Source organism: Acinonyx jubatus, chromosome E3 (genome assembly GCF_027475565.1).
Source record: "Acinonyx jubatus isolate Ajub_Pintada_27869175 chromosome E3, VMU_Ajub_asm_v1.0, whole genome shotgun sequence".
In the NCBI taxonomy this organism is placed as follows: Eukaryota; Metazoa; Chordata; class Mammalia; order Carnivora; family Felidae; genus Acinonyx; species Acinonyx jubatus.
In genome coordinates this window covers 24366517-24382697 of record NC_069398.1, presented here as the reverse complement: position 1 = coordinate 24382697, position 16181 = coordinate 24366517, and positions in this window count along the sequence as shown.

The window sequence follows — 16181 nt, the reverse complement described above, 5'->3', positions numbered from 1 at the left end:
GTCTGCCGTTTCTACTTTGCCCCAGCGCCGGGAGGGGAGTCACGCATGGACACGCCCCCGACAACCGTGTGTATGCTAATGTACGTATTACGAACACATAAATGCGACCATATTTCATGTGCTATGGGAAGCTTCTTTTTTTTAAGGTTTTATTTATTTATTTTGAGAGAGAGAGAGACAGAGAGACATCATGAGAGGGGGCGGGGCACAGAGAGAGAGAGAGAGAGAGAGAGAGAGAGAATCCCAAGCAGGCTCCAAGCTATCAGCGCAGAGCCCAACGCAGGGCTCGAACCCATGAACTGTGAGATCCTGACCTGAGCCGACATCAAGAGTCAGATGCTTAACCGGCTGAGCCACACGGGATCCTTATGGAAAGCTTTCTTTAAACTCGCTGAGCCTTATGCTCCGTATTTATGAAAGGAGCCATAGTTACATGGGACGATACATTTAGTGAGCCTACCAGTTTCTCCCCTTCTTCTTTCTACAATCGATTTTTTTAAGTTTTATTTCTTTATTCTGAGAGAAAAAGAGAGAGGGGGTAGGGGAGGGGCAGAGAGAGGGAGAGAGAGAATCCCCAGCAGGCTCCACCCTGTCAACACAGAGCCTGACGCGCGCGGGGCTCGATCCCACGAACCGTGAGATCACGACCTGAGCCGGAGGTCAAGGGTCAGGCCCGTAACTGACAGAGCCACCCAGGTGCCCCTCTTCTTTCTACATCTTTACACAACTTCCTGTTCCTCAGTCACCCTCACCATCTTGCTTCCCTTCCCTCTGCCCCTCCGTCCCCAAAGCGTCAAAGCAAAAACAGGTCATAATAAAAATCCACCCCTGGGGTCGCCTGGGTGGCTCAGTCGGTTAAGCATCCGACGTCGGCTCAGGTCATCATCTCGCGGTTCGTGAGTTCCAGCCCCGCGTCGGGCTCTGTGCTGACCGCTCAGAGCCTGGAGCCTGTTTCCGATTCTGTGTCTCCCTCTCTCTCTCTGACCCTCCCCTGTTCATGCTCTGTCTCTCTCTGTCTCAAAAATAAATAAACGTTAGAAAAAAAAAATTAAAAAAAAAAAATGTGCCCCTGATCTGCTCCCAGAGAGGGCCAGGAAAAATACCCCGCCATATTCTTTTTTAACAAGGTAGAACCATCTGGACTCTGGTGTTGCCCCGTATGTCATAAAGAGTGAGAAGAATATCCATTCCAGCCTGGAAAGGGTCACATGGTACTCTTCAAAAGGCTCATCCAAATCCGTTGTCTTGTCTCTAGAACTCAGCACACATGCATGGGCCCCGGGCATAAGCCTTTTTGGTTCCGCGAGTGTTTTCTGCCTGGCGTCTCTCCTCTGTTCTTTCCTAACACCCTGTGTTCTGCTGATGGCAAATCAATGGTACATTTTTCTTAAACAGCTAGCACTTGGTATTTTACTACCGACCACGAGGGCCCCCGCCTTTTAATTACTCCTGCTGAGCCTAGCACTATATATAACACTAATGTTTCTGGGACTGCCTGCAATTAAAACCAAAAATAAATAACACATTACAAGCTGCAAACCCAGCTAGGCTCGGGTAATGCTATGGACGGATAGAAGCCTTTTGTTTTTAATTGCCCACGTTTCTCCAGACCCCGTGGCGTGTAAACACCTGACACACAGCTGTTTGCCAGGAGCCGGAGCCGAGGAGGCCTTGACCTCAATGCGAGGCCGGTGTTCTTTTCCTTGCCCCGGAAAGGCACTTTTCCGCCTCGGCGTTTCGCTCTGCAAAAGGGACACGCTGGAGAACAAAGCCGCCTGTATGCATACTCCCCCGATGAACATGCTGTTTGGGGGTCATGCGTGGAATCCGAACGAGCTATATTGAGTTTGGCTGTGGGTTTGGGGTTTTTTTCTAGCTGGGACAGAATTCTGAAAAAGGAAAAAAAGCGGTTTTGATGAACACGTGTCTTACTCCATCCGTCGGACGTGCGAGTTTCAGGCCAGAGGTTGTCCATAACCAGGAAGAACGCTTATAAAAATCAAATCGGTAGACTCCCCTTTGAAGCCCCACGTGGACGATTATTGAGATTGTTGGGAAAATGAATGAAGTTTTACACCATAAGACTGCCGACGGGACTAAAACAAGCTCTGGTCTCTGGCTGAGAAACCTCTCTTCTGGGTTCTTCTTGCCCTGATTTGGTGTGAAAACCCCCCAAATAGGGAGGCTAGCAACTATAAATTACCCTTCCCGCTTGCATTCGGTGCTCAGATCTTTGGAGAAAAGTTCTCCTGTGAGCCCGACGGTGTTAAAAAAAGTCTCTGATCCGCCAAGATCTCCGAGTGCTGAGTGCCGCTTGGTTTTTCCGCCAGCGTTCCAGCCTCGTTCCGTAACAATGTTATTTGCTAAAGGACGTCCTTGCCCTGTACCCCCGTCCAAGGGTTGGCTGAGCCACCAACAGCAGCCTGTGGTAGGAAGCAAGAGGACGGATCTGCCCAGAAGGGCCCTGAGTCTCATCCAGCCTCCGCTCCCCACCCCATCACACCTCCGAAGGAGCTCCGACTTTGTTCTGCTGCAGAGACCTAAGATGAACGATCCAAGCCGTCCCGACACTGTAGACGCCTCTGACACGTTTCGCAGAAGCGATCTTAGAGGCACCGTACCCATAACAACGCTCTTTGACCCGGACAAGAATGATTCTCCCCGTTGGTGCTGCTGGATGGTTCCTCGAAGGCTCCTCTCAGCACCAAGAGCCGTGTGGACCCCGAGCCACGGTTGCTCCCTGCCCCAGGTCGGAGCAGCCCCCTCCTCGTGGCTGGGAGAGAATGGGAAGGTGTAGTCGACAGACGGAGGCAGGGCGCGGCACCTGCCTCGCCTGCAGATGGCTGCTTTGTGGTGGGGTCCTGCCCCGGGTCATCGGATGGCCTGGTCTGGATGTAAATATTCGCACACACCAGGGCGGAGTCACATGCATTTCCCTTCACCCGAGGCGGTTCGGCGGCTTAGCTGCAGGCAAAAAGCATCTCCCTTAAAAGCGACAAATAATGAGCCGTGACAGCAGCAGTACTGACCTAATGCTGACTCATGAATGTCATCATTGTTCCGCCCCCGCCAGGGGCATTAGTCCCTGTTCAGCCCTAAGCCAGAATGTCTGCATAGAGAACAAAGCTGATTATCTCGACAATGGCTTTCTTCCAGGCTGATGCAGGTAAACGGGCAGGCTGGGGGCCCCCCTTTTGGGGGGGAGGACTCAACTAGAGGCCCATATCACACACCGGTCACACTGCCCGCTTGTTCCCATCACCCTCTGCTTCCTCTTGACGGTTCCTTTCAAACCGCGCGAGCCCGTGAATGGCCTTTGGTGCCCTGAGAAGCGTCAGCCTGCCTCATTCATGGGAGGTACGTCAGAGTTCCCCTGCACCTGTCAGAGTTCAGGGGACCCACGCCCCCGCGCTGGCAGAGGGCTGACGGAGAGGGCGACGGACGCGCCGTCGGCCCCCCAGCTGTCTGGCACCTTGCCTCTCCTTCTCTTTTCACGTCACATCCATCAACATCCCTCTTTCACCCTGTTGGGTTCCTGGCCCCCACCTCCCACCTCTCCAGCCCACTCCTCGATTGGCCCGCCCTCCTCGAACGAAGGATTTCTTTCTGGCATCCACGGATATCTTGGCACTGCGGCCCCTGTGACACCCTGGATTGATCACCGCCCCCACTGAATTTGAGGGGCGATCATTTTTCTCTTGCAAGTACAGAGCGTGGACAGTTGAGGTTCCTGCCCACCGCTCATGCTGCCGTTGGGACACTTGGGCCTCCCAGAGAAGCAGGAGAAAGGGGCGGATGAGGACAGCCGTCCTCCAACGATGGCATGGGAGGTGCAAGCTCAGATACCTTCAGGGCCGGCCGGGAAAGACAGAGGTGGAAAACCAGTCTCGGTAAAAACAACCTTTTACAAACGCACCGGGTTGTTGCAGAAGGAAATCCGGGAGCACCCGGTCAGTGAAGGAGCCTCCTTGGTGTCTAATAATCCTCAGTGACCCATTCTTTCGCAAATAAGAGAACTTGGGAATAGATAGGGGCCCAGTTGTATCATTCATTCATGCACGCAGGCGTGCATGCATGCATTCGTCCACAAACTCTTATTAAGGCGCCTACCAGGTGCAAGGCATGTGACTTCTGGTTTGTTCCTCTTGGATCCTTTCGCTTCTAGCCCCAGAGATGATGGGCCGTCCGGATTGGCGTTCTGCTCTCTCTCAGATCGCAGAAGTCCGATAAGCATCTTTTCTCCATCCAGCCACAAATATCGATCAGACGGCTCTTTCAAATCATCTGATTGCTAATGGCGCATCTGCTCAGGGATGTCCTTTGTCCGACGTTCTCTCAAAGCAGCTGCACGGGAACCTGAGCTATAATTTCCCTAACCCGTCTGTCAACAGCTCTGCCCAGCCCCGGTGCCACCTACAGAAACGTACCCGCCACTTACAACCACAGCTGGCTTTCAGCACCTACACTGTAATTCGCCAATTACCAACGCTTAAAAAAAAAAAAAAAAATCACCCCGGGGTGGACCAGGAATTAGGTAAGCCACAGATATAACAGTGATTATACCTGGCCCCTCTGGGTGGCTCTCGCCTCAGCCACCGGAGTCACTTTGCAAATACTGATTAGCTGTATTCGTTCGGGGATGCCGCGTGGGGTATGTGGCGAGCGTTGCAAACGGAGGGAGAGGCCCTGAGTGACTCCATCAAGTGAACGGAAGGAAGGTCACTGGCTCAGAGCCCAGCTTGACTCTACGCAGTGTCCCAGAGGACACAATGAGGTGACGGAGGGAGGCGGTCCTGGCGAACGTTGCAGGCGCCAAGGGGAAGAGAATGGGGTAACGATGGCCAGAGGGCTCCCCAAGTCCATGGCGAGGAGGAGAAAACGAAACGGTCTCCACTGGGAGTTTGTGATTGGCGCAGCGAGAAACCCGGGCGCCCCCGTAATGAAGTTTTATTGGCATGTGGCTCTTGTCATTCATTGGCATAGGGTCTAAGGCTGCTTTAGCTTCAGCGCCCAAGCTGAGCGGTTACAGCAGATTTCACTCGGCTTGCAAGGCATAAAATACGATCTGGCCCTTTAGAGAAAAAGTTTACCCATCCATGATCTAAGGCAGTGCATTTAATACCTTTTCTCTAAGGCACTTTGAAATGAAGAGGGTGTTCACTGGCTGCTTACAAATGCAAAAAGAGTGGCACCTGGGTGGCTCAGTCGGTTGAGCCTCCAGCGTCAACCCAGGCCATGATCTCACAGTCCGTGAGTTCGGGCCCTGCGTCGTCGGGCTCTGTGCTGACAGCTCGAAGCCAGGAGCCTGCTCCGGATTCCGTGTCTCCTTAAAATCTTCTCCACTACAATGTATCCGTGTCTTCGTATAAAAAAACACAGCTATTTTTTTTTGCCCCAAATCTACAGATAAAATTAACGGCCCGAGGAAACGGACAAGGCTGATTTTGTGTTCCAAAATGAGAAGGGTGGCCTCGTGGGTTCAGTTCTAAACCTTCCGGGCTGGTACCTAGGGGTCCACGGGAGAGACAACCTAGAAGCTGAGTGGACCTTGATTTAGTCAGGGTCCAGACAGGAAAACAGAAGCCACTGCCGGTCATCGAAAAAGAGGATCTTTTATAGAGAGGGGATTGATGGCGAAGGGGACAGAAGAACGAGGACATCAAAGAAGGAAGAGTAAGGTAACTGAGATATTGGCCCAGCAGGAAGCTGCCACCCCCACCCGTCACCCCCACCCAGGGCTGGAGACAAAGGGAAGAGGTGGGGTGGCTAGCACCCAGGAGCTGTGAGGTCCATCCCACAGAAATGTGAACCACAGTGGGGTCTGAGCGGGACTGACGATGGGAGGGCAATTGTAGCTTCCAGGGTGCTCCTTCCTCTGCCCTCCAATCGCCCGCGGGCTCCCCCTACTGGCGGAGCCCAGCCAGCAGCCAGGTGCAAAGGAGCCTGGGAACTGTAGTTTCGTTGCACGTTACAGAGAAAGCTGGTGACGGTTCCGAGAGCCAATAAGCAAAGGACTGGCATCGATGGCCACGAGGGGATGTTGCCGCCACTAGAAAGGGTCCATCCAGGTGGCCACCAAGAGGCCAAAGAGAGTGGCAGAGCCCCAGTAAACTCATCAAGTGCAGGATCCGGTCCTCCGTGGTACAACCCTGAGCTGCAGGTGGGACAAAGCTACAGTCCGTCTTCTAGGTCGTCCTCCAGTGCCCCGTCCACCACACGCGATGCCTCCCCGTCTGCAGGTCCGAAAGATCAGGGTGTCTCGGGCTCTGTCCAGGGAGGAAAAAAAAATGACCCCGACTAAAACCTTGCCAACCAGAGAGCCCCCGCTTTATTCCCATTTGCAAATCCGGCTCGGAACGTATTCCAGAGAGTGTCTTTTCCCCCCTCATCGCCAGCCAAGGCTTGCCTGGCATGTGTCCTAATTTCTCTCTGCCTCACAGAAGCCCCCTGACCGAAGGGGGCCGGTCCTCCTATTGACAGGAACACAACCTCCCTGCCTCAGCAGATGACGTGACATTTGCATAAAGCCTGAATTGAGCCGCCCTGGAGCAGGTGATGCATTCAGAAAGCCCCTTGCTCTGTTCCCTTCCATCAGCCTCGCTGGAGATCATCTGCCCCCACGCCTCTGTTTCCGCACAGCCGGCCTCAGAGGCAGCGCAGGGAGGCAGGAATGGGGCCAGCTGCCTGACGACTTCAATGTTAAAATGTGTTGAACATTCACAGGCCATGGAACTCTGCTAAGTGAACCAAATGGGCCTCCCTAAAGCCATATGCTCACTCCATCACATCCCAGCTGCAGCCTCCTGTAAACGCGGGACAGGCTTGCCGGGGGAGCTTTGGTTTTTGGGGTTTTTTTTGTTTTTTTTTCCCCCTTCCTGTTGAACTGCTAAGACCAGATGCCGATGTCACAATCCAAGAACTGGCAGAGACTAGTCAGCTCGTCACCAAGATACGTTCCTCGTGCTCGTGGGCACACGGCCGGACCACATCTGTCAGCCTCCGTGAGCGCTTTGGGCCAGCGCAGTGGACTCCGTGCGGCTCCATAAAAAATGGAAACCTCCTTGATCTAGGTTGACCAACCACCCCGATTTGGCCAGGACTGTCCCGAGGTTAGCCCTGTGTCCCAGGGAATCTTTCAGTCCCTGGCAAACTGGAGTGGTTAATCAGCCTCGTGACCCCCACGGTCACCGGCCAGCCGTAGACGGAATTTTGGGGCCCGAGATCCGTGGTTCCCAAGGCTTCAGCCTGCATCGTGTAGACCGTTTGTTAAGTCACGGAGTGCTAGGCTCCAGACCTTTGGTTTCTGATTCAATAGGTCTGAGGTGGGGCTCAGGAATTTGCTTTTGCTTTTTTTTTTTCTTAATGTTCATTTATTTTGAGAAAGAGAGAGAGAGAGAGCAAGAGCAGGGGAGGGGCGGAGAGAGAGGGAGACACAGACTCCAAAGCAGGCTCCAGGCTCTGAGCTGTCAGCACAGAGCCCGACGCGGGGCTCAAACTCACGAACGGCGAGATCATGACCTGAGCTGGAGTCGGACACGTAACCAACTGAGTCACCCAGGTGCCCCTCTTTTTTTTTTTTTTTTTAATGTTTATTTATTTTTGAGAGAGAGAGTGTGCATAAGCACCAGCGGAGGAGGGACGGGGGTAGGGGGCAGAGAGGATCTGATGCAGGGCTCAAAGCCATGAACCGTTAGATCGTGACCTGAGCCGAAGCCCGATGCTTAACCGACTGAGCCACCCACGGTCCCCAGGAATTTACACTTCTCACAAGTTCCCCAGTGGGACTTGTGTTCTTGGGCCAGGGACCACACTTTGGGAACTCTGCCCTACATCAGGGGTTGTCAAACTTTGCTACATATTAGAGTTATGCCATGGTGGCGTGGGGGAGGGGAGGTTAAAAACATCCCATTACCTAGGCTGATCCCCAGATCAATGCACCAGACTCTGGGTGCGATTGTCCTAGCTGCCAGTATATTTCCAAGCTCTACAGGCAATCCCAAGTTTCAACCAAGTTTGAGAACGAGCACCCAAGATCGATGGTTTCAAACGTGAATGTCCCCATGAGTCAGCTCCAGATACTTATGAGGACTTCTCATTCAGTCAGTCTGGGAAAGAGCCTGGCATTTCGCATTTGGTTTTGTTAATTTTTTTAATGTTTATTTATTTTTGAGAGAGACAGAGACAGAGCTTGAGCGGGGGAGGGGCAGAGAGAGAGGGAGACACAGAATCCGAAGCAGGCTCCAGGCTCTGAGCTGTCGGCACAGAGCCCGACGCGGGGCTTGAACTCACGGACCGTGAGATCAGGACCTGAGCCGAAGTCAGACGCCCAACCGACTGAGCTACCCAGGCGCCCCTGGGATTTTGCATTTTTAACAAGTTCCTGGGTCATGATGAAGCAACCACGTCTGGCATAATAAAACCTCAGCTCAGTGGTTCTAAGACATCAATGTGCATCAGAATCACCTAGAAAAGCCTTGTCAGAACCCAGTGATTGCTGGACCCCCACTGCCAAGGGTTTCTGAAGCATGTACAATTTTGCCCTCACGGCCACCCTAGGATAGAGACACTATTGTCCCCATCGCCTTGCATTTGAGGAAACTGAGGCACAGAGAAAGCTAAGGCAGATGTGTAACATCACAAAACTAGGACCAGGAGCTGAAACCTGACAGCTCAGCTCCAGTGTTTCACTGGCATAATTATTGTGCTATCCTGTCTCCTTCGGGCACCGGAACAAAACAACCCCAAAAGAAGCATCCAGACATTATCCTTATTGGAGACAATTACCATTGTCTCCTTTCCAAGTCTTTTTTTAAAAAAGTTTTTAATGTTCATTTATTTTTGAGAGAAAGAGAGCCCACGCGTGAGGGGGAGAAGGGCAGAGAGAGGGGACAGAGGATCCGAAGCCGGCTCTATGTCGACAGCATAGAGTGCGATGTGGGGTTCAAACTCGCAGAACAGATCATGTCAGGCCCTTAACCAACCGAGCCGCCCAGGCACCCCTCTCCTTTCCAAGTCTTAAACTTCTGGTATTCGCCAAGGCTTTGGCTGTTTCTAGAGAAAATACCAAACCACAGGAAAAAAACAGTCTGCCAAAACATTATTGTGAGCATTTACTCACTCATTGTTCAACAATTGTTACCAAGAAGGGATCCCATTCATTCATATATATACATATATATATATATATATTTTTTTTTTTTTTTGAGAGAGAGAGAAATAGAGACAGTGTGAATGGGGAGGGTCAGAGGGAGGGAGAGAGAAAATCCCAAGCAGGCTCCGAGCTGCCAGCACAGAGCCCAATGAGGGGCTTGAACTCACGAAACCACAAGATCACGACCTGAGCCGAAACCAAGAGTCGGATGCTTAACCGACTGAGCCACCCAGGCGCCCCGCCATTCTGCAAATGTTTTGAAGGCGGAGAACATACAGAGGGACCTGATACGGGGTGTGAAAGAAAGCGAGAACTCTAAGATGGTCCCGAGCACGCAATCTTCTTCGGTGCTGTGGAAAGACCGGTAGCAAAGTAGAGAAAAAGAAGGATGTGAAGCTGGAGAGAAAAAGTACATACAGGGCATGAGGAAACCTGGACATGAGACATTTGCTTTTCACTGTGAGGGCAATGGGGAGCCACCGAGGAGCCTAGAGCAGAAGAGTGTTCATCTGAACAGGAGTCTGAGTGGAGGGGAGCCAGTCGAAATTCTGACACTACGATGGAAACATAATGGCGCCTGAATGAAGGTTAAGTACGGCAGAAAAGGATAGGAGGGGAGACCAGTCTGTGAAATATTGGTGTGTTGGTGGAAATCTTTGGAGGCCTAGAGGGTGAGGGAGGAGTCCGGCGGTGGGGGGGGGGGGGGTGTCCCAGGTCTCTGGCTTGGTAGCCATGGCAGAGACTGCCCGTCGCCAACCTACCAACCCTCCGTCATTGTCTCCTCCGTCACGTCCGTCAAACCCAGCTACGTCGCGTTCATCCGTAAGGAAAGAAATACCCTCCCCGGACTTTCTTGCAGAGAAAGGTAACCGTGTGACGCCGCACAGCCAGCTTACGAGATGTAAGTGTTGAATGGAACTTTCTGGAAAGTTCCAGGGGCTCGCTCAGCTGGATCACAGGAGCTCATCGCACCCGTCTGCCTTTTTCCTACTTGGAACACGGCCCGGAAAGTAGGTTGGGAAGGGGACACACAAGGGCTGTATCGAAACCGTAGAGGGGAATCCCGTACGAAACACAGCTAAGCAAAAATACTTGGTTCTTGAAGATTCCATGCAACCATGGTGGGGATCCTGGGGAGCCGAAGCGGCCGCTGAACACGCAGAAGGTTGTGAGGAGAGCCGACAGTGTAATTTTCATAACACAAAGGACCCGTTTATTCCGGTCTAGTTGGCATTGGCTTTTCCCCATTTGCCTCCGAATGGAACCACAGAGCCCAAGAATGTGAGGCTTGGCGATTTTTACCTTTAGATCTCTCTTGTCTGCCTCTAGGAACTGATACATGGGTCCAGGATGAAAATTCTCTCTGTGTTTGCGGCCTGGACCCTGTTTCTTGAGTCTGACTTCATCTACCCCCAGACTGTGTCAAGTGGTCTTTTTTCCCCCCCCTTGAGAGAGAGCAAGCAGGGGAGGGGCAGAGAGAGAGAGGGACACAGAGAATCCCAAGCAGGCTCCACGCTGTCAGCGCGGAGCCCGACACAGGGCTCGAACTCACCAACCGGGAGGTCGTAACCTGAGCTAGAGTCAAGAGTCCGATGCTTAACCGACTGAGCCACCCAGGCGCCCTGCGCCGAGCTGTCTTAACTCAAGCCCACACATCGGTCCGTGTTATTTAGCATTTTTATTCACGTTTCATCACAGATGACCCTTCAAGGAATATCTGTGGGCATATTTCTATCAGGCCGCGGCCCTGAAAGGGAAACGATGTTTCGTTCTTGGCCTCGACAGGATGAAGTCGGAATACATTCCACGCCCCGGAAGCCAGGATGGCTCTCCTCCGCGAAGGGCCCTCCGGATGTGGCCCCGTCCAATCTTATCGCACATACCTCTGCCCTCGCTCCCCACTGCCCACAAGTGTGACATTACTGGCTGACGTACAGCAGATTCCTTGCTCAGGGGAAGACTCATGGTAACCAAACTTGCAGGCCTGATGTCTATAATGAGATGCAGCAGTTTCCCGATTTATAGTGAGAACACTGACGGCTGCCACGTAAGAGAGAAAAAAACCAAGAGTGCTGTAGAAGCACATGATTCGAATGAGAGTTTGTTTGCTGGACTGCCGTCTGAGAGGCTCAAAATCAAGCAGCGTGGACCTTAGCAAGGGGACCCAAACAGTTGGGGCCGGTTGGCCATGGATTCCGTGTGCCCCAACTGCTTCAAGACCTTTGCCCGGGGTCCCGCCCCCGAGGTCACCTGCGTTTCCTGTCCTGCGGGGGCTCTCCTGATTGCCAAGGTGTTTCTCTGAGGACGTGAGTAGCCGTAATGAGGTGGCCGTCTATCCCTCCTGTCTCTTTAAGGTGACTTTGCAGGGCAACGCTCTGATCTATTATGTATCCAGATGAAAGTTTAACGCTCAGAAGGCATCCTCATTTCTTTCATTTCTCAGTTCTTAAGCAATGACTCACTTTAGATCCCGAGGACTGACAAGAACAATGAAAGCGGACCGATTTCTGCCTGTGGCACAGGAACGCTGCTCTCAACTTCCTAGTCTAATGGTATGGTTCGGATCGGCGAGACTTTAAAATCTGGGCCGCAGGGAAAATCTTTTCAGGAAGGCCCCACGCAGCCCTTCTGCTTCGAAAGCCAGCCGCGGTTTCCCTAGCAAAGCGTTCTCGAATCGGGATCGCGCCCGAATGCCAAGGCCGGCTGGGCATAGGTATGCCTCTGTCGGCGGGCCCCGGGGCACGGCTTCATTCACATCTGAATCTTCACATCACTGGCACGGGTGACACGACAGTCCTCCTGTTGTCACTTGCCGCGATTCGAGCCCTCTCTCTTCTCCCTGGCAGCTCAGATTAATCATACCGTATTGGGACAGCCAGACGGTGAGCCCACGGATAAAAAGGGGTTTCTGGCCCCAGAGCCGGGCTCCGCACACATGACCGATGAGACCGTCAGTTTCTCTGGCGTGACAGAAACAGCACACAAGTCACCATGCGCGAGAACGTGCCACGCCAAGCGGCAGTTTGCACGGGCGGCCTCAGTACCGAAAGCCGACGGGAGGAAAGGAGTCTCCGGGCTCCTTCCTCCCTCCGATTGGTACCCGTCTCCAAACAAATAGGGCCAAGCCCGTCATTAGCGACTCTGTCGTCACTGTGCAAGCCGGGGGTGTCAGGGGGATTAGAGGGGACACACTGCTGGACGCTCCCAGCGGACCTTGTGTTGTTCTCTGAGCCTCAGCCGTGAAACGCGGTGGTCGAGTTGGTTGGATTCTAAAGGCCCTTCCAAGTCCCGTGTTTCTATTTTAACTGATGCTTTAGCGATTACAGAATCGCAGCTCTTTGGGCACAAAGGGATCAAATCACTTCATAAGGAAAAAGAACGCAGCAGAAATTCCTTGGGCCCATGTTCATAAGCATCTTACACACACACACACACACACACACACACACACACACACACGGACACCTCCACCATGAGGCCCTCAGCTACCGTGGAGGCACTGCTTTGCTTCTGCCATCATGTCTCGGTGACTGATGCCGTGGGAACCAGATGTCATGAACACTGCAAGGGTTTTACGATTCATTTATTTTTTTTCTATGATCTGTGCATGCCAGTCCCTTTCACGCTACACTTGAACTTACCAGCCCCTCCAGGGCTGTCCTAGACTCAGGGATACGGTGGGGGGGTCACGGAGGGGGGACAAGGGGCTGAGTGGGAGTCAAGAACAGGAACAATCGAGGGGGGGTGAGGGGTGGTCATGGTCAGGGTGGGATGGAGTTAGGACGGCCCAGCTTCACTGTGAGATTGGAGTTCAAGTCCAGGCTTTGCCATTTGCCGGCCTTGTGTCCTTGAGCCCTGGTTCCCACCGTAAAGGTGATAACAGGCCCAATGCGAGAGCAGGAGAAATAAACATGATCCTACGCGTGAGGTGCTTAGCACAGTGCTTAGAACAGGATAAGCACTCAATCGAGATAAAGCGATGACGATCACCCGGATGTACGCATGATTTAGAAATTTCACTATCATTAGGGGTGTCCATGCCTGATTAACACGAGAAGAGCCACGCACACGCCTCAAGACCACCGCGTCAAATCAGCTACGTCAAAGGGCCGTCCTTCGTCTAAAATGCCATCCGTGCTCTCGCAAAGCTGGAGGTCTCGCAGGGCGTGACTGGAGGGAATAATGAAAATATCAATGAAAGGTGAAGATCCCAGAAGAGACAGCGGGTGGTTTCACTCGGGAGGTATCACGGAGGGCTCTATGGAGGTGGTGACATCCAAAGCCAGGTCATCGCAGGTATCGGGGCAGGGCGTCCAGGCCCAAGAATAGCGTGAGTACAGACGGGAAGATGGACGCCTGAGCGCACGTCTAAGGCAGTAAGGAATGACCCGCCCTCTGCCCTGGGTCCGCCGTCCCCCGACCCCCAGCCCTGGGAAGGGATGGAAAGGGAGCAAGGGAGCCCCGTGCTGCCTTTTAGGATATGAGTTCTTATGTGTCACTTGTAAGGATGGGGACCTAAAAGCAATGGTGTAGCAGATAAGGCGTTTAGACTTGGACGTGCCCCTCTGCCAGCTGTGTGACCTTAGGGGAATTATTGAACGTCTCGTGCCTCAGTTTCCTCAGCTGCACTGTGATAGTTGAAGGCATGAAAAGACACAACGCAAGTATAGCACATGGCCTGTGCCCCCACTACCTGTGAGCCCCAGTCACCACCTAGAATGATACAGTAATATAACATAGCATGTATACAGTGTAACGTATAATATACACAGCGCATAATAATATAACACAGTATCCCCCAGGCTAGAAATGCACAGCATAGCATATCGGGTGTTTTGCTGCCAACTGTCACACGGGATATCGTGTGCACAGCTCTCGGTTCTTCGAACGCCGCACATCACCCCACCACGCGACTCTGGTGCCAACAACACCGGGCCACCAGAACACACTGGAAGGTCGACGTCAAACCGAAAATCAGATCGGGTGTTCTTCTCAGTGACAAATGAAACCAGCATTTTAAAGAATAATGAAATCCATATTATTATTTTTTTTGTTTCAAAAATAAAGCACAGAGTTGCTGAAAATGATGTCGGGCCTCTTGCCGGTCGACTCCATAGAAACGACGATCATGATAGCGACTGACGTTTATTGAACACTTACTATGTGCCAGGCACTGCTGTAAGAACTTCAAATATATTCCTTCCTTCCATGGGTTCACCCTCCTCCCCCCGCCCCCCGCCCCCAATCAGGTGGATTTCATTGTTACCTGAATTTCAGAAAAGAGACAGGAAGGGTTTCCTCAATAGGACTCGTAGCATCCAACCTGGGCTGGCCCAACCTGAAACAGGTGCTCATTTCTCAAGCCAAAGAGGCTTCCGGAATAGCCATCCTGACTTTTGCTTCAAACTATAGATACGCCACGGGTGGGAACGGCTGCCTGTCCCAATACCATCAAGGCCGAGGGCAACCACGGCCAGGCTGGGCGTCTCCCTGGGCTGATGTTACCAGACAGCCTGCCCCCAGCAGGTGTTGCTTCCCAATTACAGACTCTGTGATCCCCCTTTTCCCCCTCCGCCAAAAAAATGGGAAGTCTGTGTCTCCTGAAGAGTCGGGATCAAATTGTCTTCCTCCATAAGTGGGAGGCTACAGGGTTATCACCCCAGATGACCAGCAGCATCACATGACCCGTGAAGGACCAAGTTCAGAAGCAACCTCACCGGGGTTCCCAGGGGAAGGCTTCTGATGACAGACCCCCGGAGGGCTCAGATTCCCCAAGGGCCGCGGCTCTATCACTTGGTTTCATTCAATACACCCCGTATGGGTTGAAGTTTCCTTTCCAGAGACAGACAGACAGACAGACAGAGACAGAGAGGCATGTGGGCTGGCGATTTTTCAAGAGAAGGCTGTGATCTGGAAAAAAATAGAGGCTATCTGTTTATTTATCCATCTGTCCTCCAGACTTCCTAAAAAATACTATTTCTATCACTCCCGTCCTTAGAATTTGTAGGTACTTACCATCTGTAAGACGAGCTTAACCTAAAAGGCCTGAAAAATCCAGCCCCAGGGGCGCCTGGGTGGCTCGGTCGATCGGGTAAGGGTCTGACGTCGGCTCAGATCGTGATCTCGCAGTTCACGAGTGTGAGCCCCACCCCAGGACCTCTGCTGTCAGCGCAGAGCTGGCTTTGGATCCTCTGTCTCCCCCTCTCTCTGTCCCTCCCCTGCTTGCTCTCTCTCTCTCAAAAAATAAATAAACATGAAAAAAACATCTAGCCCCAAACTATATGGTTAAACGTATTTCCCCTTCGAAAACTCCTGCTCCAGCCAAGCTGGTCCGCTCAGCTCTCACCGCCCTTCACGGTGCCTTGACCTTCCTGGCTCCTCCTCCCCCTTCGGGGCTGTGCGTGGCCCGGCCCCTTCCTGGGGAACACGTTGCCACGTGCTTCCCTGGGCCCAGCCGTGGACATGCTGGCCTTTCATTGCTGGCTGATATTCTACACGTTTATGAAAAACTGACATTAAATTATCTCATTGAACATGTGCTCTGTGCTCTTGAACACAAGATACTGTGCTCCCTCTACCCAGCAGAGACCGGAAGACCTAATCTTCCCCTTCAAGGAGTTCAAAACGTGATGACCAAACTCAGCCGCTAACAACTGCATCGACGCTTTGCAGGTGCATGAGCGATGTGTAGCTGGGCGGAGGACCCCCCCCTCCTCCAAGACCCCAGACTCCTCCTAATCAACGCGAGATGTTGGACAAAGCCCACGGTGTGTCCAAAAGGCCACTGTAGAGTCATCCGGAGGCCTGTTCTCTCACCAGAGACCGTTTTTGGTTTTGTTTAGAAAGTGTCCACTTGGAGAGCCCAGGCACAATTCCCCCAAGGGCACATGGTACAGAGTAGTTCGCTCCATGTGGGAAGAGAAGGGTCTGGAAGACAGCACGGGGCATCTGGGCGGAGCTCGACGAGGCGCCCTCCGGGAAGGGAAGGAGGTGAGTCGTCCCCCTTCCCCCTGGGCTTGAGCAATCCGCC